Source organism: Pongo abelii, chromosome 22, assembly GCF_028885655.2.
Source record: "Pongo abelii isolate AG06213 chromosome 22, NHGRI_mPonAbe1-v2.0_pri, whole genome shotgun sequence".
Lineage (NCBI taxonomy): Eukaryota > Metazoa > Chordata > Mammalia > Primates > Hominidae > Pongo > Pongo abelii.
This window is the reverse complement of record NC_072007.2, coordinates 45,662,213-45,688,843: the sequence shown is the minus strand read 5'-3', so window position 1 is coordinate 45,688,843 and position 26,631 is coordinate 45,662,213. Positions and strand designations below refer to the sequence as shown.

At 38.1% G+C, this 26,631-nt stretch overlaps 2 long non-coding RNA genes across 2 annotated transcripts in view; one reads left to right on the top strand and one right to left on the bottom strand.

Moving 5' to 3' along the window:
• The window catches only part of LOC103888890 (uncharacterized), a 206,271-nt gene extending 195,043 nt beyond the window's left edge, over positions 1-11,228 (top strand). Inside the window, exon 4 of the long non-coding RNA XR_002912771.3 lies at positions 10,942-11,228. This is a non-coding gene — a long non-coding RNA (uncharacterized LOC103888890). The remainder of the gene's footprint in view (positions 1-10,941) is intronic.
• A 10,918-nt stretch (positions 11,229-22,146) lies between these two features.
• The window catches only part of LOC129052312 (uncharacterized), a 40,386-nt gene continuing 35,901 nt past the window's right edge, over positions 22,147-26,631 (bottom strand). The window contains exons 3-5 of the long non-coding RNA XR_008517305.2: positions 25,922-26,022; positions 24,352-24,474; positions 22,147-22,863 (exon numbers count right to left, since the gene is read on the bottom strand). This is a non-coding gene — a long non-coding RNA (uncharacterized LOC129052312). The remainder of the gene's footprint in view (positions 22,864-24,351; positions 24,475-25,921; positions 26,023-26,631) is intronic.

Here is a 26,631-nt window from a genome sequence, read left to right as displayed (position 1 = left end):
GCAGGGCTGTCAGTGAAGGGGAAGGTACCTTGGAACACAATGAAAGATGAAGACTGGAATAGGGAGAGGAGAGAAGATGAGACTTGTGTTAAAAAAGAAGAGATTGCTGAGAAGACAAGTAGAGAGAGACTGAGAGAGACCACTCCAGCGCAGAGTGGCTAAACATGTGTGCATGGTGGATCCCAACTCCTGGTAGGAAAAAGAATTTGTAATGCCTGTCCAGTGTCTTCTGTTGGATAAAGTTTCTACAGAAAACCATGCGATCAGGTATGATATTTTAGATTTGTCGTTCTGTAATGCAATCAACTTGGGAGATGTGGAGGGTGGATGGAACTTGAATTTGCAATGCGTTTAATGGGCTATCAGACATTTTGTCAACTTAAGGTGCCTGGATTTGAGTTTCACTTGGTGGTATTGTATCGAACTGCGTAGGTCAAACCAATTTCAATTTCAAATATTAACATAACTAGAAGCGCCTTGTGTCTTAATTAGGGGTCATCAACTCCCTTGTAAAGTGGTCCCTGTCAGGACTGCCTGTGGTAATTTGGGGAGCTCAGTGAAGCTTAAAATGAAGGATTTGATAGTCAATGTTTTTAGTCATATTGTTTTGTTCTCTAGCAAATAATGGGTAGCTTGGACTCCAATTAGAGCAGTATTCAAATAATTTTATATTTGCATATTTGAACTGACCGTCTTCAGGAAGGAGAGGCCAGGCCATGCAGCTCTCCAATTATTTATGGCAATTAGAAAAGATGATCAGACACTTCTGAGGTCTCATTAGCAGGCATGTTGCCTGCTCTGACATCTCTGAGATCACAGCCGCGACTGGATGCTGGCGGCCCACATTCTTCTCTTTCAGAAGAGTTCTGCAGACAGTGACTCACTTCGAGTTCAACAATGGTAGCTATTTTCACAACTGATTTCTGCTTTCCATTGGAAAAGTCATACATTATTGCTTTTTCTCCAAAATATGCGTTATAAACACCAATGTCTTTTTCTATTTAATAGCTCTCTCATTTTTGCTTTAGACTGCTTTTTCTCCAAAATATACGTTATAAACACCAATGTCTTTTTCTGTTTAATAGCTCTCTCATTTTTGCTTTAGATCTGAATCCATCATCATTTTGTTACTTAATACCAGGCCACAGCGATTTCCCAGAAATACAACTTTGTACCTAGGAAACTAACTTTTGGGAAGTGAGGTACCCAGATTTCAACTTTTGTGTTCATTCAACTATAATCACCTTTTTCACTGATAAGCCCTTTTTTTTTTTTTAAGGCAGAGTTTCGCTCTCATCACCCAGGCTGGAGTACGCTGGCATGATCTCGGCTCACTGCAACCTCTGCCTCCCGGGTTCCAGTGATTCTCCTGCCTCAGCCTCTGAGTAGCTGGGATTACAGTCACCCGCCACCACGCCTGGCTAATTTATTTGTATTTTTAGTAGAGACGGGGTTTCTCCATGTTGGCCAGGCTGGTCTTGAACTACTGACCTCAGGTGATCCACCCGCCTCAGTCTCCCAAAGCGCTGGGATTACAGGTGTGAGCCACCATGCCGGGCACACTGTTAAGCACTTTAAGCGTAGATCAGAGTTTTGGTAGTAGAAGTCCTCCAGTTGGCAGAAAAAAGGTGTTAGCTCTCTGTTGATGACTGCACTTGGTGTCACTTTCCAAAGTAGGGATTTCCTTTATAATGACACCTAAGCTTCCCATTCTGGCATAGTTACCAAGCTACCCCAAGACAACTGAGCAAATAATTCAGAGTGATGGTTTTCATTTCCTTGTATCCTGCTTCACCAAGCCCAGCCCTGCCTCAGATTTCTTGTAATCCCAAACTTAAAGATATTCCTGCATTGCAAAATCCAGATTTTCAAATCAGAGCAAGACAATCATTCTTAGCATTTTCTGGGTTCCATTTTTGCTTACTGTATTGAGCCTAGGGAGAGTGGATAGAGAATCTGGTCTAGATAAGACTCCGTGTTTACTAATTTACTAATGTTGAGCCTGTCATGCATCACTGCTCACAATCTTCTCTCTCTTAATCTCATCTGCAAAATAGCAATAATGATACCTATATTACCTGTCATTTACACCTTATCCAGTTGCTCTAAGATCCAAAGGAGATGATGTTTGTAAAATAGTTTTGGAAATGATGAATAGATCATGTGCTTTTTCATACATGCAGAGAATTCTTGATCTGTTTCCAAAATTTTATAATAGATAGAATTCAAGTTGACCTTGCTTAGTGGTTCAGAGCATGAATTCTGGAGCGTGCCTGCCCAGGTTTGAATCCTGGCTTTATCATTTACTAGCTGTGTGATCTTGGGACATTATGTAACCCCTCTATTCCTCAGTTTCCTCCTCTGTAGCATTGGAATAAAAATAGGATCTACGTCATAGGGTTTTATGAAGCTCAGAAGAATAAAAGATACAGAGCCACACCCAGCACAGTAAATGCAATAAAATATCAGTTAAATAAAAATTATCTGTCTTGAGAGGCCTGAGAGAGTTGGGCTGGGGGCCTAGGGTTTAATGTTAGCTGCTCCTAGCTTTCCTCAGGCATCACTCTTTTAAACCAGGTCTCAGCTCTGCCATGTTTTTGTGCTCACAGGTCAATTTTTAAGCAAGAAGTTTTGTTAGGGTAGCCTGACTTTAGATGTATTAAACTCAGAATAATATGTCATATTTCATTTTAAGGGTACATGAGGTAGCTTAGCACAGGTCTTGGGCAAGTGATGTAAGCTCTCTCCAAGCCCCCAGTTCAGCCTACCTTTGGGAGTTGGGAAGACAGACAATGGAAAGGATTTTATATATATATAAATTAATATATATTATTGTATATTAATATATATTATACATATATAATTTATATATATAATAAAGTAATATATATATTTAATACTTTAAGTTCTGGGATACATGTGCAGAATGTGCAGGTTTATTACATCGGTATACACATGCCATGGTGGTTTGCTGCACTCATCAACCCGTCATCTACATTTCTCCTAATGTTATCCCTCTCCTAGCCCCTCACCCAGTGACAGGTCCCGGTGTATGATGTTCCCCTCCCTGTGTCCATGTGTTCTCATTGTTCAACTCCCACTTATGAGTGAGAATATGTGGTATTTGGTTTTCTGTTCCTATGTTAGTTTGCTGAAGATGATGGTTTCCAGCTTTATCCATATCCCTGCAAAGGACATGAACTCATCCTTTTCTATGGCTGCATAGTATTCCATGGTGTATAGGTGCCACATTTTTTAAGCCTACAAGCCACCTTAAAAATGTCTTGAAGATTCTGCGAAGCTTGGCTTCATCCAGTTATTGTACCCTTTGGCTAACACCAAGTAATGCCTGACAAGAGTTTGACCAACATGGTAGCCTGAAGATGAAGTATCATTTAACTGGAATAATAATAATATCTTTGCCAGGTAAAACATAGGATGCCCAGTTAAATGTGTATTTCAGATAAATGGCAAATAATGTTTTGTGTAGCGGTGTCTCAAACATTTCATGGGACCTAGTTATATTACAAATATTTACTGTTCATCTGAAATTCGAATTTAACTGGGAATTTTGTATTTTTATTCGCTAAAACTGGCAACATTTGATAACAGGATTTACTTCAGAGGATTTGGGGATTAAATAAAGTTATACAAGTAGAATGCCCAGAAAAGTCTTCACATTTACTATGTGTTTAATCAATGGAGGTATCTCTGAAGTAAATGGAAAACAATTTCCCAGTTCTGTAATGATTGCTGGGGGTTGACCATGCTAAATTTTGCATATTCAAAATAATTCAGCATTCAGCTGAATATTTCCCCATTTTTGTCTGCTTTTTAGTTAGCTCCTGTCTTTCAAGTTCTTTAAGAATGCTTATAGGCTAGGTGTGGTGGTTTACACCTGTAATCCAATGCTTCGGGAGGCTGAGCTGGGAGGAGAGCTTGAGGCCAGGAGTTCAGTACCAGCCTGGGAAACATAGTGAGATCCTATTTCTACAAAAAATAAAAAAAAATTAACAGGGCATGGTAGTGAGCACTGCAGTCCCAGCTACTTGGGAGGCCAAGGCAGGAGGATCTCTTGAGCCCAGAAGTTTGAGGTTATAGTGAGCTATGATTATACCACTGCACTCCAGCCTGGGTGACAAAGCGAGATCCTGTCTTTAAAAATATTTAACTAAAATAAAAAATATTTTTTTAAAAAAGAATACTTATAATTTCATTATCTCCATTTCTACATTATATTGTAGATGCTTAGTAAATTTTTAAAAAATAGTCTGTGTTAAGCTTTGAAAAAACAAACATCCAACCCAATCCTTTTTCCTCTTTTTGTTACTGAAAACATGGCTTATTAAGTTTTGAAGACTCTCTCTTTCCTAATCAGTAACTTCTACCCTCTCAATTCCTTCTACAATGACATAATCCAGCCTTTCATACCATCAGGCCCACTGTAAGAACTGATCCTGATACTGGGTACTTTGTATCCAGGAATGGAATCACACAGTGAATGGGTGGAGTTAGGCATAGCTTGTGTCTACTTTGGGTGCCCAAATGGTGAAGAATTGGCTTTTAATGGAGGAAGCCTTTCATCTGTAGACTGAGGCCTAAGGGAAAACACTCAGCAGGTTCTCTATGCCTCTTTGTGAAGACCTGGAATCTCATGACAAATGACGAGGGACTGAAGCCCCAGCCAAACAGCTAACCTTGTCCTGAAGGATAAGTCACGCTGTGTGAGGATCATCTGAGGACCCTCCTAAGGAAGAGGAATGGACATGTAAGATCCTGGTCTACTGCATCACTCTATTCTATGCTCAGGTCTTACTAAAAGAGAACAACAAAGACAAGGCAATAGATACGGCTGCTGATCATTGGTCTGGTCCTCTGTCCCTATGATGAATTCTTTATTGCTCACTGTAATTATCTCATCATCATTGTTTCTCATTGATGTGCTGCCTCTTGCTCTCCTTCTCATTTGTCCCCCCCTCACCCGGCCACAAGACTGTAAAACTGTAAAACAAGATATTGGATATGGGGGAGTGACTGGTATGAAATGCACCTTTGAGTGTAACTTCCAGGAGTCCCTAAGAATCAAGTCCATGCCACAAAATACAGTAGCTATTACTAGACAAGTAACTCCCATAGATTGCTTTAATGAAGCTGATTTTTCATACACCTACTTCAACTTTCAGAAGTTTTCCTGGAGGTTTGACTGCTTATGCATTGTTTCCCACTACTGGAGAATTTCTGATGTTTTCATTTGTTTGTCCTTTGAGCAGAGAACCAGCAATTGGATAACAAAAGTATCTCCTTTTAAGCACATTGTCTTTTGAAAAAATATTTAGAGCTTTCTTAAATATAATAACACATAATAAAAATGATCAGCCTGTAAAGCTACAAGTACTCTCTGGCCTTTTGTGGTTGTTTTGTCTGCCTCCAGTCCTTCCACTATCCTGCCATCACTTTCTTCCAGGGAAAAGACTTCCAAAAGTCTTATTTGCCACCTGGTCCCAGAGACTTCCCCAGTGTGTGTACCCAGTGGATGCAAGTGAGAACACCGCATTTGGGGTCCTAAGCATGTGAGTCACAGTAGTTTGTGGGAACAATGTGTAGTGAAAGTCTTCTACATTGACCCAACTTTTGATATTCACGTTGGTTGGTAACTGAGAGAAAGCTCATGTATGAGAGATAGGCATAGTTGGGAGTTTAGGTTCTTTTAGAATTCGTTCGTATGGGTCCTTAGGCAAACCTTTTCCCTCTTGTGACATATGTTTTCACCCCATGAAGCAAGACCAGCCTACCACAAAATGTGTGATGAATATTTTATTTCTGAACCTAACTACATGATTTTGTGTGGAATAAAAACATGAGAAATTCATTGTCCAATGTTGTAGATGCTTTTTTATTGTCATGAATTGTCAGAGGTGTAATAATTGCAAGCATCCATATCACAGGAAATTCCAGGGAAGTGAGAAAGACTTAGAATAATAGAATTTTAATGCAGGGAGGAAGCTTAGTGATCACTCTGGCTGTGAACTGCATCTCCAAGGAGGAACTCACATCTTGGGACAGCCAAGGTGACACAGTAAGCTGGGGAGGGGCAGGAGAACTGGGACCAGACCCGGGGGTCTGCTCTCCTAATCCCATGCTCTTCAACTGTGACTCTGCAGAAATGTATGTGTTTTTTGTTTTTACTGAGTTGAATGTCTGAATGAACTCCAATTCATTTGCAAAAAAATGCCAAGAAAAATGTTGAATTTGTCTTTTTAAATATCCAGAATTAAAAATGTGTGCTGCAGAGAATAACACCCTTTTAAGAATATATTATTAAACAGGATCACGGGAAGGCCTTTAAGGTATTAATGAGTGAATTTCACAGGAATCAAACCATCACATATGATATAGTTACATTTTATATTTTATATCTTTGGAACTCAACTATAATTGAAGTCACTGATTGCACTTATAAGTAAATATTCTTTCTGAGATTGCCATCAATGTGTTTTCTGAGACAGGTGTATTTGTTACAGTGTACTATATTTGTTGCTTTTATTAAATATTCTATTATAATGAAATTTAAATATTCAAATTTCTGTGTATAAAATGAAAGTGTAGTATTTATTATATAATTATAATAAAACAGAAACAAAACAAACCAACACTGAAAGGATGGGAATCCACAATTTTACTTTCTTATTGTTCTAGCCTGTTAGGAAATCTGTTGTTTATAAATTGTGGTTTCTGAAATAACCTTCATTTTTTTGCTACCACTCTGAAGTTCAGTGTTAATCTTTTAGCATCAGCTGTCATCCTTCCCATCAAAGTCACCACTGGTAGTTATAAAGCAATTTCAGTTGTATCCATTAGCCAAGAAAAGAGATACTTATTCATAAAATACTTGGAAATTGTCAGAAAAATACAGAAATGGGCAGCATTGAGAGTGGGTGGGTACTGGAATCCGTGCTATGAGTAAAGAAATTTGAAGTTAGACGCATGTCTTAGAGAAATCTATGGAGGATAACGAAAAAAATTAAAAATAGAACTACCAATGGAAGCAATCCCACTTCTGGGTATTTATCCAAAATCATCTAAATCAAGACCTCAGAGAGATATTTGCTTTCCCATGTTCATTGCATCACTACTAACAATAGCCAAGGCATAGAGATAACCTAAACGTCCATCGCTGAAAGAGTGGAAAGAAGCCAGGCGTGGTGGCTCATCCCTGTAATTCCAGAACTTTGGGAGGCCAAGGTGGGTGGCTCACCTGAGGTCAGGAGTTCGAGACTAGCCTGACCAACATGGTGAAATCTTATCTCTACTAAAAATACAAAAATTAGCTGGATGTGATGGTGTGCACTTGTAGTTCCAGCTACTCAGAAGGCTGAGGCAGGAGAATTGCTTGAACCCAGGAGGCAGAGGTTTCAGTGAGCCAAGATCATACCACTACTCTCCAGCCTGGGTGACAGAGTGAGGCTCTGTCTCACAAAAAAATTAAAAAAAAAAAGGATAAAATGTATATGCATACAATAGAATATTGTTCAGCCTGAACAAAAAAGGCAGCCATGAAATATGCAGCAGAATGGATGAACCTGGATGACACTGTGTTTAGTGAAATAAGCCAGTTACAGAAAGACAAATGTAGCATGAGGCATCTAAAATAGTCAAACTCACAGGAGCGAGAGTAGAAAGGTGGTTGCCAGGGGTTGGGAGTCGGGGGAAATTGATGAGTTACTATTCAACGGGCATAAAGTTGCAGTTAGGCAAGATGAGTAAGTTCTATAGATCTGTGGTACAACATTGTACCTATAGATAACAATACTATGTTGTACACTTAGACATTTGTTAAGTGGGCAGATCTCATGTTAAGTGTTCTTACCATAATTTTTTTAAAAAGTGATATGGAGGACCCAAAATACATCAGGCACTGCTTGTGTATAAGCCACTGGAGAATGCCATTGGCCTGTTTTCTGTCTTTAATCCCAGCAGTAACCCCTCTATCATAGATGTCATTTACCATGAAAAATGTGAACCCTAGAGAGAGTAAGTACTTTACCCCAAATTATGCAACTGGAAGCATTAGACTTCATATTAGAGCTAATGATGAGGTCATCCTTGGGTGTGAAGGGTAGTGAGATCCTCCATCCTTGGGGGATGGTTAACCATCTACATCTTCTGTCCCATCTTCCAAAGCCAGAAAGAATCCACGGGTTAGGGATTCTCTGGTCAAAGGCTGACTCCACTGAAAAAGAAGAAGATTCAGATCAGTCTATGCTGGGTGAAGTAACTCCAGAAATATGATGCAACTTATGCATTATGGGGAGCACACACCAAGGGGCCAGGCATCCAGGAGTGACAAGACACTGTCCAGGCAGAAGATCAGCTTTCCCTTACATGGCTAGGTATGAATCAGACTCCAGCAATCCAGGCAGCTGTAACAGGAAGGCAAGTCTTCCTCCAATTCTGAAATAATTAGTAGTCACCATTAGGAATGTTGAGGTCAGTTAGTGTGTTCCTGTCTTCTAGATTTATCTACAGGGATCAGAAACATAGCCGTGACTGAATGGACCTCTGTCAACATTGTAAAGTCCTCTCTCATTCCTTGTCTACATAGGCCTAATTCTTAGAGATCCCATAGATATCATAAAGCTATCTTTTCTAATAGGCAAGAGGAATATCACAATGCTAATTGCCTCTTTAAAAAAAAAAGAAGTTCTGATTTGAAACCTGATAAACCTCTCAAGTAATGATTGGGTCATGTTTACCTAATTCTTATGCATCGGTGAGTGTCTAAAAGAAATCATTATTAAACCTAGCTTGCTGACTGCTTTCACTAAGTGTTAAATAATAAATAATGCATTTCTACTTCAATTAATCTACTTAGACATCTCACAGGCCAAATGCCTTGGTGGAGATGTTCTAATCTACAGAATCAATCCTCGGCATGACTCTGCCTCTTGACATTTGGAGCTCCCTAACACAGAGCTCTTAATTCCATATACAAGGTAAATGGATAATTTAGATGACCATGTTCTGCCATTGTGCTCAGACTGATAAATAAGAGAAGGCACTGTAATGACAACTTGCAAATCTACTCAAGGCAAAATTTAGAATGAATCTTCACTCCCATCCATATGAGACAATTTTTTCTTAATTTCATATGCTTGTACATTTTTCACCTTAATATGAAGGTCTGCATGTGTGTCTAAGACTTTTGTAGAAGTGCTACGTATATTGTTTCCTTACTATGGGGTTTATTAAATGATCCAAATTCTAGTCTTATTAGAACTGCTTAGAAAGTATTAGCAGAAAGTTTGAGTATTCAAGATAACAAAAAAGTGTTTATGTAATGTTAACTGTTATTTTGATATTTCCTTCTGATTCCCATCTATGTAAATAAATATACAGTTGAAACCATAGTATACATGCCATTTTCTGACACTTTTTGATAATCATTATGTTGAAAGTGTTTCCATGTGACAAGGGCTTTAATAATTATAAATGTTAATATTAAGAATAATACCATGACTCGTCTAAAAATGTACAGTGATTTAACACTCTTATTAATTTTGGAAGTTTCATTTGCTTCTCTATTTTTGTTATTAATTTCATAAATAATACTGATGTGAACATCTTTGTGCATAGAGGTTTTCTTTTTTCCTTTCCTTTGAGGTCAGTGGTCTAAAGACATATAGTACAATTGCCACATGTAAATATATAGATTTACTCGATGCTTCCCAGGATTAGACATGATCACTGTGCAAAATATGTGATAATACAATAAACAGAAAGTTACTGTTTTTTTAAATGCATACTTTTAATTAATAGTGAGATTGAGATTTTTCCATTTCTGTGTTCACTAATTCTATGTTATCGTCTGCTTCTGCATATCATTAGGCTATGTATCTGTTGGCATCACTGCTTTATCATTTTAGGAGATTTCATCAATATTTTGCAGGATTTGTAACCACATATAAGAGGAATGGAGGATTAAAGGCAATCAATCAAAAGTATGGGTAATTGGTGTGCATCTCTTATGCTGCTAATCTCAAGGAGTTAAAAACACACATCCTTTTAAAAATAGGAGCTAGAAAGTCCCCTGGAGGCAACATCTTTCTTCATTTGTTCCATACTTTGCATAGCATACTTCCTGGAGGGCCCTTTGTAAATTGTTGTGCAGTTGACTCAGATACCTTTTTCCAAGTTATCTCTGCTCACCCAGAGTACCCACCCTCGCCAAATATCGCACTCATTGTCATGCTTGAGAACGTCATCCATCACTTCTTGGTGGAGTTCGTAGGCCCTTGTTTATGCTGTGTCTCGTTCTGCCTACACCTGTGTTGTGGCTCCCTTCACCTTGTAACGACTTGTTTATGCTTCAGTCTGTGCAACGGGCTGTGAGCCTCTGTGAGAGCACAGGGGGTGGGGGGTTGTGCATTTTCATCTCCATGTCCTCAGTATACAGAATGGTGCGAGGAAGAGACTGAGTGCTCCATAAGTGCATGGAGGTACTCAACTCAGGCTTGCAGGTGCTCAATAAATGATTGTGGGTGATAAATGAATGGAATTAAATTGAGGGATTAATTTTTATATCAGTATGCTATATTGATAATGTAATCCATATACTAAAAGCACAATTTTTATATTAATAGTTAATATAATTATATAAATTATATAATTAAGTATAATATATAATTATACAATGCAATTTATAATTTATATCTATATATGATATCAAAATGGTATATTGATATGTATTCAATATATTAAAAGCCCATTTTTATATGAATATTTAATATGCTTAATCATATAAATTATTATATAGTTTATTATATATAGTTAATTATAATATATGCTTGTATAAATATAATATATAACATGAATTATAATAATTATTACATAATTATTAGTTATATAAATTATATGAATCCTATCACATTGTCTTCTTCCTAGGGTCTAAATCAACCTCTGGTTATGAAGGGCCTGGAGCCAGATATGAGCTTCTTAGAGCTTTTGGCAGTTTCTGGTGGAGGCCAGCTCTCCTTGTCATCTACCTTGACCTGGGAAGCCTGTTCCCCTCTGCAGGGGATGAGCTCAGGGCCACACCTTTCCTTCCAGGCTCTCATGGTGTGGTCCAGGTTCCAGTTCTTTCTCTTTGAACCTCACTTCAACATGATTAGAGTGACTGAAGGTAAAGAAATAGGAACTGTTTTACCGTAAATAAATTAGTGCCTGCTACACTTTTTCTCCGTGATGTTTCATCACATGTACTCACCTCAAAGGTCTTTTCAGCCCTTCACACCACTGTGAGTTGCATTAAGCAATGTCACCGTGCTGCAAAACGCTTAGAAATATGTGTGTGCATCACACAGAACTGTCCAGCCTTCAGAAGGAAAGGACCGAACATTTGTGCATCTCCCTGTGGGAAAACAAAGATAGAAACTCAAATGGGCTCGTTCTTTGCCTACATAAATATGTTTATCAGACTCGATTAGACAGCAGAGAGAATAGAGTCCAGTGTGTTGGTGGAAAAGCTGAGAAAAGTCCATGAGGTTTTTGAAGACTGAGGTTTTCCATTTTGTTGTTTAGAGAAAACTAGATTGGATGCCTTGAAAGAAATTAAGACATTCTCGTTTACACTTTTCTTTGATATCATGATTTTTGATAGAACAGTTGTTCTTGGACAAGGTTTTTCTTAACATGCAACCTAAAACTTTCCCAGTGGGGCCTTTACTTAAATGAAGGAGATTTGAAGAGCAAAAACATAGCTAGAACTGATTTTCAAAATTATATAACTATAGGATTTAGAACCATTCAGCCTTCTGAAATGCTTACAGTCATGATCTAAGGGCATGACTATGACTTTGATAGGGAGGTAAATAACAAAGCCAGTGTTGTCCTGGCCAGGAAGCCGCAGAGGTAAGCCACTTTGTCTTTACATCTAAGCACCCTGCCCTGTACCCGGTTCAGTAAGTAGTGATGTCAAGTCTTGCCGCAGTTTATCTCCCAGAGATATTAGAATAAACACATTTGGAAAGTAAAGATGCCGTGTAAACACAGTAAATTTATCTCTATTTTTGTTTAACATCTTAAGGGCTAGAATTTCCAGCTGTCTCTTCACACAAACTTCTTGCTGAGAGAGGGGGTGAGGTTACTTGAATTCAAAGATGTTGATTTTTGACCCAAATACAGCATTTTTGAACTACAGATTCTTACTAATACAGGGTAAATACACCTCATTAAGTGGGTGACTTTTACAGCAGGAGGGCTATAGTTTCACCTGGGAAACCACACATGGATTGAATGTCCTGATACAGCAGTGAGACGTCCTCTGTTCTGTGCATTCTGTAACTACACACTGAAATGCCGTCACTGACAGGTAAAAGTGCTGCTGCTTGTGGTGGCAATGGATAGTCACACTGTAGAATTTTTTTTTAAATGCGAGTTAAGTTTGCCAAGTAAACACCTCTTTTCAAAAATTAGAACTTAGATTGAAACTCATTTATGAAAGAATCACATGGCTGTGTCAACAGCTTAGAAGAAATTCACTTTTTTTTTTTTTTTTTAACTTTTCCTATTACCCAGATAGGCAAAAATAAATTCTGGATCATCCACTGAAGTTTCCAAGTGGTCCCCCTGAACCAGGGTTTCTAAATAGCAGCACTATCAACATTTTGCTCTTGATCATTCTTTGTTGTTGGGGCTGTTCTGTGTACTGTAGCAGAAACCGCGGCCCCTCGGAAGCCAAAATCACCCATGGTTAAAATATCCCTGTTCTAAACTAAACCAAAGCAAACAAATATTGAGCAAGATACCCAGGACCCTGGCCTGAGTTTCCACTTTGTCACCCCTCAGTCCTTTATTGTCCCTTTCCACACCTGTAAAATGGGCGCAGTGCCACCTGCTTCATTCATTCACCCCGTAGCATGTGTCAGAATCATTGAAACAGCACGTGGCATGTTGGAGATGATTGATAGATATTTGTTAAATAAATGATGAATGAATGTATGAGAGAATGGATTGAAGAATTTGAGCGCACAATTTGGAGATCTCTAAGGAAGACAGTATCCTCCTTTCATGGGTTCCCCCTGCAGCCCAGGGGCCTCCAGTTGTGTTTCTGTGTCTGTTCTCACAGTGTGGATGGAAGGTGGGAAACATGCCCATGCTCTTGTGTGTCTGTCATTCTTAAGCACTCGATCCCTATTGCACAATTGAAAGCTTTATCCCCTAACGGGATAATCCCAGTAGCGTATGTATGTGTTTTTGTTGTTGGCTAATATTTTTGTTTTTGTTTTTCATTTTGTCAAAATATCAGATGTCAAACTAGACTCATACCACGGCAAAGCGCATGCAAAACGAGAACACTGCATTGTATTATTCTGTTTGACCATAGCCCTCTTTAAAAGTTTACATCCCTTTCTTCTGATTCTAAGTGGGATTCATCATGTTCCTTTACTTTAGTTTCCTCCCACATATCCCCACCCGCCACCCACGACAAAGGCTTAACCTACACGTAAACATACATGGATATATAAAACAAAAACTCATCCTTAGCTTGTTTAGTTTGTTGTAAGTGACTGGGTTAAGCCAAAAAATAAACCACTGTTAAAAAATAAATAAATAATTAGGAATAGCTTCGCATACATGTTCTTTGTAGAAAGAATAACATATTTCTACGAGGGAATAATAACATTCGCTCACACTGATTTAGCAACCAGCCCTAGGAAATTATTGACATTGCTTTCTGGACACTTATAGAAAATACCTTTGAGTTATAGCAACTCCTTTACTTCTCCACACTGTTCCATAAAATCTTTATAAACACATTTATTTGTAACATGACTCTATGTAAAAGCTATCATGGGCTTGCTTCATTTGTGTATTAAGTACGTGTCATCACAAGAAATAATGTAACTTACAGAGGTGAGAAAATTTAAATTCATGCTAAGTTTTGCAGGTTTTTCAAACAACTAATTCTTCAGGTTAACTTCATTCTGCTGTTTTCTGAAATCTGGCATACAACTGGATAAGACAATAAATGGTATCAATAAATGCTGTCTTTCCTTGTGATTATTTTGATAATTAATAGAATAACTTATGACATATTTCAATTACATTATCTTGACATTGCTAAGAACACAGAATAATATTCCTGAAGTCTAAAGGAAATATTGTTGGCAACCACAGCAGTAATATCAGAGACACTAACAAGTTATTTTGATGACATAAAATCTAATTTCTACTTTCAAAATATCATTTAACATGTTGAACACTGACTAAATTAGTAAGTGCATGAAGCAAAAGTTATTCTAGATCCAGGAGCATCTGACATTAGGGCAGACCCCTTCTGCCTCCTTGGATAGACCTTGGCCCATTCCATCCACTTTCCATCCTATACCTAATTTGACTTTTTCAAAGTAGCAATGTGACCAGGTCACCACCCCTTTACTTCTCAAAAAGATGCCTCCCCAGCTTTGGTGCTGTCATCCTGTGGAGGGAGGTGGATGGGCAAGACAGTGACCAGAGATAGCAAGAGATTGAACTCCCAGCCCTGAGCCCTGGTATATTCAGCTTTGATACATTCATGAGGGTGGAGTTCTCACGACCTAAACACCTCCCACTAGGCCCCATCTCCCAACATGGTTGCATCGGGGATTACATTTCCAATACATTCTTTGTGGGGTACACCGTCAAACCACAGCACCATCTTTAATGACTTTATGTTTTTTCCTAAAATAAGACGAAATTCCCAAATGTGACCTGAAAGGGCTCTTTTACCCCTTCCTGTTTCTTCCGTTTTCTCGAACTGGAATTTCTAACTCTCTCTGGAATCCTTTTTGTTCCCTGTGCTTTTTAACTTGTCTTATTTCTCCTCTTAGTTTGATCTCATATCAAGTGTTTCTGTCTTAGGGAAGCTTCTCTGAACTCAACACTAGGTCAGCCTCACAGCCCCACAGTCCACCCACTGCCCCTCAACAGGATGTGCTGAAGCTGGGGCTCTGCATTGATGTGTGTGATGCCCAGAATCCTCACCAGACCACCAGATCCAAGATAAGACATGCCATATTTGTCTTTCCTCACCATTGTATCTACAGCGTCTTGCATGGTGCCCAACACTGAATACATGCTTAGCAAATGTTTGTGGAATTAGTGAGTACATAGTGAGCACACCTATACCTTCTCTCCTTTCTTGTTCCTGATGATTCAACTTTGTTGAATAGTCATGACTTTTGCTTCGTCACTGGGAAGTGAAACGTCCACCAGTGGGTGTCCTCATACTGGCCTTGGCTCTGCCTCTTCAGGATGGTAATGATCAAGCATCTCCTTCTTTCATATCATGGCCCTCTGCACACCTGAAGCAGTTATTATGTCTTTGAGTCCCCTTTTCCCTATTTATTCATTTTCTTCAACCATGCCTCATACTTGTCTTCATTTCCATTCTTGCCAGAGGATTACTTGCTGTCCTATCAGCCTGCCCAAGATCCTCTCTGCCTTTGTTAAAGGAGAATGGTGAAAATCTGACCTAGGAAGCTCTCTGAGTGAGTTTCCTCATCTGTCACTAAATATTTACATCCAAATTGTATCAGAGGCTGGCAGAGTTGGCATCTTTATGACAAGCGGCAATAAATTAAATTTTTTCTAATATCATACCAAAGTTTGTGACAGTCGTAACCTGTCAAAATAGAAGAGAATACACAGTAGTTTATGAATTGTCCTTCCATGTGTATTTCTACTACTCAAGCTCGATTAAAAAAAAATAGCTTTTTGTTTTTCCTTAAGAATGAGTAGAGACCCCTACTTACTTTAAAGCATAATGTATACATTTTAATAGTTATATATGGACTGTATAAACCCTGAACGTCTCAGCTCCATAGGTACCTTGGGGGAAGTAAGACATAGGAAAGAATCGGACTGGAAGCACAAGCTGGATTTTGCCACCCTCTCTCCTTTCCAGAGGCCTCTTCTGTTTGTCATGTGGGTTTGGGTGCACACAGTGTGAGATGCCACTGGCTGAGCAAGGATTGCTAAAGCCATTTCAGCATAATAATGAACACAATGTTGATTTAGATTCTTCCTCCAAGGGGATACTTCAAGCCCAGGCGGTCAAGGGCTCTGAAGATCATTTAATACAGATCTTTTTCGGTCCACTGATGAAAAGTGCTACATAAGTACAGAGAATCATAATTGTTTTTATTATTGTTATTGAAACTGCGGTTGATCATCTTGGTAGGCCTACTGTGGGGTGGGTATTGACAAACCATTGTCTGATGTAATAATCTTTCTGGACATTTTTATTTATAAATGAATCTTCTGTCAACATCAAGTTCTCATTAGCATTCTACACTCTTCTTGGTAGGATCATGTAAAATTGATGGGCTCAAATTTCTATTAAATGCAGCGCATGTTTCTGGGTTATTTATACTGAGCATCTGGAAGTCTGGGATCATACTATCTTGTAAATAAACATTACATTCGGTGATATCACCTTTCCTTTTAAAAGGGTCTTTAGAAAGCTTTTAAATGGCATAGGGATGGAGTGCTCATTATAAAGATTGGAAGGAATGAAGCAATCATTTTATGTGTATGGAATTTCTGGGTAATAAGTGCAAATTAACATTGCAGAGAAATTAATGTGAACAGAGTACATTTAAATTGAGATGGGATCCTCAGATTAAGAGCAATTTTTATTTTCATGTATTTATTTGCCCAGAGGTTTTCCATGTTGGCCATCAGTTATAATGGGACATAATGCTGGATACTGAATACTGGTCAAATGATGAGACTTTTTTTCAAAGACCCAGGAACAGCTGCTGCTTATTGAGTTACCAACACCACTTCCTGAAGAATGTGATTTTGTTTCAAAGATAGCCAAGTACTGACCAGGCTGTCTCAGCTTAGTTTGAGCTATGATAACGTGGCATGTTGTTGTCATGTTATTATTAAGTACACTTCATAAAGTGATTCCGGATCCTTCTCCCCATTACTTGGGGAGGGGAGGCTTTATTGACTTTTGGAGACTATAAATCGATATGGCACTTCTATGATTGAGAGACAGACGGCAGTGAGAGCATTTGTAGGATGTATTAGGAAAATTAGGAAATTTCATAAACTCAAAAGAAAGATTCATGGAGTAGAATCTGGATTGCAAAATGCATGGAAGCTTACTGGAATCTGTGAACTTCTCAGGGTTACAAGAAAGATGCTGACTCGTTTGCCAAGCCCCACTCCTATGGGATTAAGTTTAAGGCCGACTTTCAAAGTATTTCTTGTGCTGCAAGATTTTGGAATGTCTCTGCAGTGAGACAGCTAAAATACTGTTGGTACATTTAACTCACTCATCTCCACCCTACATTTTCAAATTACTTTTCTCCTAGGCAGTGTAAATATAGAGATAATTTTTATACCTAACTTAAGATGCAATAACTTCATCATAATTCTCTTTTAGGTAAAAGTAAACATTTTGCCATCAAAAAGATTCTTGATCTACAATAAGATAATCTTTCTAATTGAATTGTAAAAATTAGAAAAGAATGAAAAATAGCCATACAAGTCCGTACAAAATGATCATAGCTAATAAGTATTTTCATTGACATCAAAAATATATGACTAGGAAAAACATATGAAACATTTAAAACAAAAGAATTTCAAAATATAACTTGACCTGAAAATCCACTTTTAAGGATTTATTCTAAGGGAACGGATAAAGATATACCAAATATTTGGTTAACATGATATTCCTTACAGAATTGTTAATAATAATGAAAACTGTTTTTTATACAGTAAATACTATAGATATTAATATTCTTTTGGATAATTATAGTTATATATTGTAAAGATGTTCATTTAACTGTGTTAAGAGTGGTATAATTGTGGGTTAGTTTTTCTTTCCTTTCTAATCATTAATATTTTCTTATTTTAAAAATTAAACAGGCCAAGCATGGTGACTCATGCCTGTAATCCCAGCACTTTGGTAGGCCAAGGCCAGTGGATCACTTGAGGTCAGGAGTTCGAGACCAGCCTGTCCAACATAGTGAAGCTCCGTTTCTACTAGAAATACAAAAATTAGTTGGGTGTGGTGGTGGGCACCTGTAATCCGAGCTACTTGGGAGGCTGAGGCAGGAGGATTGCTTGAACCTGGGAGGTGGAGGTTGCAGTGAGCTAAGATTGTGCCAAGCATTCCAGCCTGGGCAACAGAGAGAGACTCTGTCTCAAACAAACAAACAAAAACATTAAACATATATAATTTATATAATCCAGAATATATTTTTAAAAATTTATCAGAATAATATTTTTCTGAGCAGGTATCTCATTGTTTTCAAAAAGCCGTGAGAACTAGATTGACACTGTTCACTTAATACAGAGTTACTCCAAGATGCTCTTGAATCATTTTTTTAGGAAGGATTTGAAATAATTTTTTTAGTATTCTTTAAATGGATCACTTTTCTATTTACATGCTATCAATTAAGAAGGGGGACTTATAGCAGCTTCTGATATGAAGGCTGTATTTTTTAAAAATCAACAACCAAACCACTTTCAGGTGAAATTTATTTTTCCAAGAGACTTGATGAATGTCAAATTTTGATTCTTGGAAAACTACTTTGTTGGCATGCTGAGCAGTTATGGTTTACTTTTGGTGTGTTTGTGAAATACAGTAGGTATTACATACAACAGTTCTAGAGTAATGTTACTTTGAGGCTTCTGGTTCCTAAGATGAGAGGACGTGAAAGCTATTAATTGGAGCAAAGTACCCAGAATGTAGCTGGCCAGGAATGAATGTGGAGTAGATGAAGGCATTTATGCAAAGGTAACCCTTAAGAAATTTGACAGTGCTCTTATCATTCATTCATTTGGATCACCTGAGGTCAGGAGTTCGAGACCAGCCTGGCCAACATGGTGAAATTCCATTTCTACTAAAAATACAAAAAATCAGCTGGGCATGGTGGTGAGCACCTGTAATCCCAGCTACTCAGGAGGCTGAGGCAGGAGAATCGCTTGAACTCAGGGAGCAGAGGTTGCAATGAGCCAAGATTGAACCGTTGCACTCCAGCCTGGGCAACAAGAGTGAAACTCCATCTCAAAAAAGAAAAAGTAAAGACATTAAGTAAGCACCTACTATGTAGGAAGGGTTGAGATACAGGTAGGAAAAAATATTGTTCTGAAGGAGCTCCTGGTCTAGTGTGAGTCTGATCAAACCAGATTATCCTAATACAAATCAGATCATCCTATTATACATTTAGGAAGAACAATTTTAGAAAGATATGTGCAAGGAGTTACAGGAAGATTGAGAAAGATGGGGCAACTAATTTGTCCCCACTTGCCTAAGACTTTCTTGGTTTTATTTAGAATGGAAAATCCTGCATCCCAGAAACCCCCTCAGTTCCAGACAAACCAAGATAGTTCGTCACCCTAGAAAGGCCGTCTAACCCAGAAAGGGCTTTCTGGAGGAGATCAGTCTGGACTTCTGAACTCAGTCTCCAAGTCAAGAAGGGCTTGAGGCTGGGCGCGGTGGCTCACGCCTGTAATCCCAGCACTTTGGGAGGCTGAGGTGGGCAGATCACGAGGTCAGGAGATTGAGACCATCTTGGCCAAAGTCTGTACTAAAAATACAAAAATTAGCTGGGCATGGCAGTGTGTGTCTGTAATCCCAGCTACTCGGGAGGCTGAAGCAGGAGAATCGCTTGAACACAGGAGGCGGAGGTTGCAGTGAGCTGAGATTGCGCCATTGCGCTCCAGCCTGGCAACAGAGCTAGACTTCGTCTCAAAAAAAAAAAAAAAAAAGGAGGTGGGCTTGAAGGGGTTTGGAGGTAAGAGATAGGTTGGCAAGGGTGGGTGGGTAAGGGTAGGTGGTAAGGGTGGGTGGGTAAGATAGGTTGGTAAAAGTGAGTGGGTAAGGGTAGTTGGCAAGGGTGGGTTGGCAGGTTGTATGTATGGATCGTTAGGGTGGGAATGAGGGGGAAATTCCAGGCAGAGGAAACTGCCTTGATAGAGAAAAAACACAGTGTGTGTGAAGAACCATGAGACAGCTCTAATGTCACTTGAGCACTAGTTGACTTGAATGGAGCCAGAAGAGATGAGTTCTTATCCTTTAGCAGGGCAAGGTGTATCAGATTGTGAGAGATGCTGTAACAAAGCACCACAAACTGGGCAGCTTTAAGAACAGACGTTTATTATCTCACAGTTCTTGAGGCCAGAAGTCCAAGATCAAGGTGCTGGCAGGGTTGGTTTCTTCTTCAGATTGTGAGAAACTGTGCCATGCTTCTCCCCTGGGTTTTAGTGGTTGTAGGCCATCCTTGGGCTTCCTTGGTGTGGAAAGGCATCACCCCCATCCCTGCCTGTGTCTTCACATGGCATTCTCCTCGTGTGGGTTTCTGTGCCCAAATTTCCCCTTTTCATAAGGATACCAGTTATACCTGATCAGGGGCCCACCCTACTCCATGATGACCTCATCTTAACAAAATTATAACTGCAACACTCTATTCCCAAACAAGGTCACATTCTGAGGTCCTGGAAGTTAGGACTTCAGTAAGAATTTCTGGGGATATAATTCAACCATAACAGTGGGGATGGGTGGTGGAGGTTCAAAAGGGATGCTAAGAGGCCTCACAACCCTACAGCCTGGGGAGCTTGTTGTCCCTATTTGTTCACAGTGGCAGAAACCCCGAAGGTGTTGGGGAAAACCCTGCTTCAGTCCAGTGGATGCACACTGCAGAACAGTGGGAGGGATCTTGAAGTCCACCAACTCTCCAGCTATGGGTCTGAGAGGGGTTGGACCATCCCCATGCAGGCAGGGAGAAAGGAGAGGAGCAGGAGGCTACCTCCCCTGTCAGCAAATACTGGATCTGCTGAGATCTCTCTTCAATTAAGAATAAACAAGATCAAACACAACCTACTAAAAATTGCTCTAGGTCAAGAGGAAAGAAATGTCCTTCTGAGGAATGCCGTTCAGTGGAAGCCTTCTAAACATTATTTACCAAGGTAACAAGAAGAAAATAATTTGACAATAAGGATGCAAATACATATGATCTCTCTGGAACAGCTGCAGAAACTGTGAAGAGATGACAATGATGATTGGAAGAAGAAGGATCAAAAAGAAACCAAATGTCAAATAGAATCAAAGGCTTCATTCCACACCTTGGCTGTGGAATGGACGCCACAGACAATAGCATCAACATTTAGAGCTCTCCCAGGACACAGAAGTAAAAGACAATAAGATGAGAATAATGGGAGAAAAAATGGAAGGCAAAAGCACCAAAAAAAAAAAAACAGATTTCATATGCAATTATGGCTGCTTATAAAAAAAAACCCAGACTGATTGGAAAAGAAGTTGAAAAAAAATTCTTGATCTGAAAAAAAAAAAGTAACTGTGCCTACATTTAGACATTTAATAAGATATTATGATTATACATTTAATTTTCATAAAGTTGCAATCATATTTTATCTATAGAATTGTGTTGCTTTTTTTAACCCCCCTTAGCATTACATTGTGAGCATTTTCCATGGCACTAGATACATTACACAAAAGACTTGTAATGGCCACATGTTATTTTATGATATGACTGTATCATAATTTGAGGATTGCACAATCTTATTTTGAAATTTTGCTGTTTGCAAATAATGGGGCAGTGTATGTTTTTGCTTATAGATTGTTTTTTATGCCACTTATTATTTCCAGAGGATAATTTCCTAGAAATTGAATTACTGGGTCGAAAGACATTCAAACCAGAGGTTCCCAGACTTTAGGATTCCACAGACCAAGAAATTTCCAAATAAAATAAAACAAATAAAGGCCCAAAATAGTGTTATTTATGCTTTACTTTTGTCAAGCAAGTACACTAAAGAAAAAAGCCTAAGGTATGGCATGATTATTCATAATGGAGACTATATTTTACACCAAAAATTTGAAAGGATATAATCTCACAATACAGGACTATCTTTAAGCTGAATAGTTAGTTCCATGAAAAACTCAGTACATTGTCTTTATTCTTTTTATTATTTTACTTTGTATCAGTGACAATTTGATCAGGAATGGTAGCAGCCCATTAGTTGGCACTTTGGTAACACTGAGTAGGACACTCTGAAATATTGCAATGCATTTTGAAGATACAACTTTAACTTTCTACTTTTGCGTTGTTACACATTCTGTAGATGGATGGATTTAAGTGAAATATATAATTTTAAGTTCATTTTAATAGTCCTAAAGACACCAATACCTTTGTTGGCAGGGAGTTCCGAGGCAGATTGGTCCTTTCTGCATTGCCAAAACAGCTCTGTCTTTTGAGTGAGAGGGGGAGGAAGGTCCATGCTCTGGAGCAGAGGTAGAAGACAAGGGCTCTGCAGCTTGACCTGGAGTGAAATTCAGGTTCTGCCACTTTTTTGCAATGTGGCAAGCCTGAGGGTACCTGATATGGGCAAGCCTGAATTTCCTCATGCATGAAATTGGGGCTGATACTCCTGCCTTCTTCATAAGATGGTCATATTTTTAAAAATCACCCATATCACTTAGTACAGTGCCTGCCATATTCTAAGTGCCTTACTATAAGTTACCTATTCTTTCTGCAGATTACCATTTGTTTTCAAACACTGTAAATCAAGAGGCAACAAACTTTTTCTGTACAGGGTCACACGGTAAATATTTTAGTCTCTGTTGCTGTTAATTAACTCAGTACTGTTAATACATTAATGAATAAGTGTAGCTGGCTTTCAGTAAAACTTTATTGACACTAACATTAGAATTTCATATAATTTTCATGTGTCATGACATCTTGTTCTTCTTCTTCCGATTTTTTCCAGCCATTTACAAATATAAAAACCATTATTAGCTCAACGGCCATACAGAAACAGTTAGCTCTGGAGGTTGCAGTTTGCCATTACCTGCTGTAAACCATAAGGAGATGTTAGAAAAATTTTATCCAATAGTACTTTTGTGAATAACACATTTTCTTGTAACTAGGATTTAGAATCATTATTTTGAAAGGAAAGTTTTGAAAACATTGTGCAGATCTATGGCAAGAAGAATTGTAGGATTGTTATACAAATCCCTGGTCCCGCCTCCTAATCCAGGGAACAGGGAGATGGGGGCCTGCCCGCTGAGTGGGCTCCTAGAGGTCCCACTAGAAGTTTGCCCCAGGTGAGAGTGAGGACTGACACGGAACATTCCTGAATCCAGGCCTGGTGTTCTTTCCATGGCACAGAATCACATGATTTTATATTGCATACTTTGTAGTTAACTAGACACTGAGATTTTTATTCGTCAATGAAAAGCTTATTCAAAACTTTGTTCCCCTGAGAAGAAAAGATAAACAATAATTTCACGTGGTAATTTTCCAAGTTTCTGTACCATATCTACATATCCAAACACAGCTGTATGAAGGCACAAACTGGCTCCAGGCAAAGAATAAGCCTGCTCACCCTTGTTTCAAAGCAAGGCGTGCTATTTGTTCAATCAAATGTACTACAGGGCCCCCACCCCAACTAGAATAAAACAATAAATCCAAACCCCAAAACTGCTGTTGACGATACCCGCCATTGGCCCTCTCTTTGCAGGAGAAGAGAGAGAGAGAGAGAGAGCAAGAGAGAGAGAGAGAAACAGATTGATTTCACATTTCAAACAAAAATATACACATGTATTATTGGTTAGTGAAGTCCCTTACTTCACAATAAGAATTTTAACTGAATGATATCTTGGGCAGCATTCTTAGGAGTTTTGGGGTTGTTTGCTTTTGCTTGGGAAATGGTGGTTTTAATTATTTCATTTTTTTAAAGAAAAAAACCAACCACTTTATTGAGGTCTAATTAACATACAAATGCTGTACATGTTTGGTGTACACAACTTACTAAAGACCTATGTGTTTTGACTGAAATGTATTTATATTATATACTTATTCCTTGAGGTTCAGAACTAGCTTTGCACTAAAATAGGACTATAGATGATTAAAACTTTTTCTCTGTATTTTCTATCTTTTTATAATATGTGAACTTACAGGTATATGACTCAAACAATGGAACAGTAAGAAGATGAAGAACAATGTATTTTGTGTGAAAGGATTTTTAAAGAGATTCTTTGTACTTTTTTTCTTTTTAAAGATTCTTATACTTTATAGAACTTTATAGAACCATGCTGTCTACTACAGTGACCACTTTTCACATTGAAATGTGGCTGGTCTGAATTGAGATGCACATAGGATTTCAAAATCTTAGTAGAGAAAAAGAATGTAAAATATCTCATTAATATTTTGGTCTTGTTTACATTTCAAAATAACATCTTGCCTCTATTACTTTAAATAAAATAAAATATTACATTTAATTTTACTTGTTTCTTTTTACTTTTAAAATGTAGCTACTAGAAAATTTTCACTTGCTTACGTGGATTGCATTTTCGTTCCACTGGGCTGTGCTGTAATAGCTGTTCAGCTGTCATCAAATATGTCTGGGATGATTTTCAAAACAAGTTCACAGGAGTTAACTCTGGAGAAAGAAACTGGGAGACTTGAGGAGGGTGAGAGAGAGATTCAACTTTTACCATTTATTCTCTTGTGCCTTTTACTTTTTTTTCCCTACATGCACATATTACCTATTTAAAAATAAAATATTTAAAATAATAAAAATCAAAATAAAAGAAATTCTTACAGAAAACACTGCAGTTAAATTAGCGTTATTTGTTAATAGGAAAGATTTCCTTTTCTTTTTTTTTTTCCTGTTCAGAAAAAGGGCTATCAGGGCATGCTATTTGTTGTTGCTACTGAGTGTGTGTGTGTGTATGTGTGCGTGTGGGTGTTCATGCCAGGGTATGTGTATTTAAAATATTCTCTTATGGACAGAATTAGATTTGATTGGCTCAGGGCCTTAGTCTCCCAATATACCAAGGAAAGTGTAGCTTTTATAAATTTTCAGTTAGAGAAATAAATAATATTTTTGTGGGAAAAATAAAAATACATTCCCAAAATATCTTGTATTAAGAGACAGCCAGTACACAGAGTTTTAAAATCCTGGCCTGGGACCCTTCTTCCACAAAGGATGTAACTTAATGATCCTGTGGTTATTTAAAACAACAATTTTTTTTCAAGGGGCATAAAAATACAATTGTCTACTTTTAATATAAATTCAGTTTACTTTCCTCTTAAAAGGAAATCAATTACAAAGCAATAACCTTGAAATTAAATACATTATTTCAACTAATATTTAATTATCTTTTATGAGAAAGTGTTCCCTAAAATATAGCCAAAGATCAAATTCTGTTAATTTCATAATTATCAGTTTTATTACTAGTGATCTGGTTTATCACAGTCTTAAGAAAACAAATTCTAAGAAGCTACTTTAAGTACTAATTTGTGTTCAGTTAAGAACTTATTTTTCTAACACTATAACGTGATAAATTACATAAAACTCATATGTTAAGAATTAATTACCGCAACGTCACTATTTAGTATTAGCTTAAACTGTATGAAACGGCTCTTATGAGATCAGCTTTGCCTACCAAAATGTTACTTTTAATATGATTCAACCCAATACTGAGTGAAGTTTCATCACTTCCCTTTTACTGTCTATTGGAAAATTACAGCTATGTTCTAAGAAACATGGGTCATTGTTTCTTTATATATTTTGGTCCATTTATTTAGCCACATGTCTCAAGCATCTACTTTATAGTTAAACAAAAATTGGTGTTCTCTTTTAGCAAGTTTATTCTTCCTGTAAATGGTTTTCCAAGCTATCAAGCAATATGATCTCTTATCCTATGATCTTCAGAAAAGCTATTGTTTCATTGTTGAAATATTATAGCTGTTTGGCAACTTTCCTCCCCACATTGTCAGTACAAAATCACTATTATCAATTTCAAAATATGGTTAACAAAATAATGCTACTGTCTTAGTCTGCTCGAGCTGCCATGGACAAAATATCATATATTGGGTAGCTGAAACAACAAAAATTTTCTCACAGTTCCAGAGGCTGGGACGTCGAAGATCAAGGCACTGGCAGAATCAGTTCCTGGTGAGGGCTCTTTTCCTGTCTTGTAGACAGCCACCTTCTTGCTGTGTCCTCATGTTAGAAAGAAAAAGAGGGAGAGCACATCCCACAGCGTCTCGTCTTACAAGGGCATTCATCCCTTTTTTGGGAGCCCCATCCTTATGATCTCATCTAACACAAATTATCTCCCAAGGCCCTGTCTCCAAATACCATCACACTGGGGGTTAGGATTTCAACATCAGAATTTTGGGGAGACATAACACCCTCAACACTCACCAGAATAATTAGCCATCTCTTTTATACCACTAAACATTCCTTTCTAAATACTTCCAAGAAGGAAGAATCTTCTTAAAAAAGTATTTATTAATTTATTTGCAAAATGTCTAAATTACCATTTGCTTACTCCAACCTATCTTTTCTGGAACTAATTATGTTTCTGCCTGTTCACTGCACCCTTAGCTCCAGTCTCAAAAGAGTATTTCCTTGTCTTTGAGTAGTTCAAGGATTAGACCTTCAGGCTTTCCACCAGGATGGGTGGGATGTTCTTCACATTCCTTTGCCCACTTGCCTTCTATGCCAGCTGCTTTGTTGCTCATCCTTTAAGGTCCAACTCAAAGGGTAGCTTTTCTACGAAGCTCTTTCCACCTCTCTGAGCAAAACTAGCCCTCCCTGCCACTCATT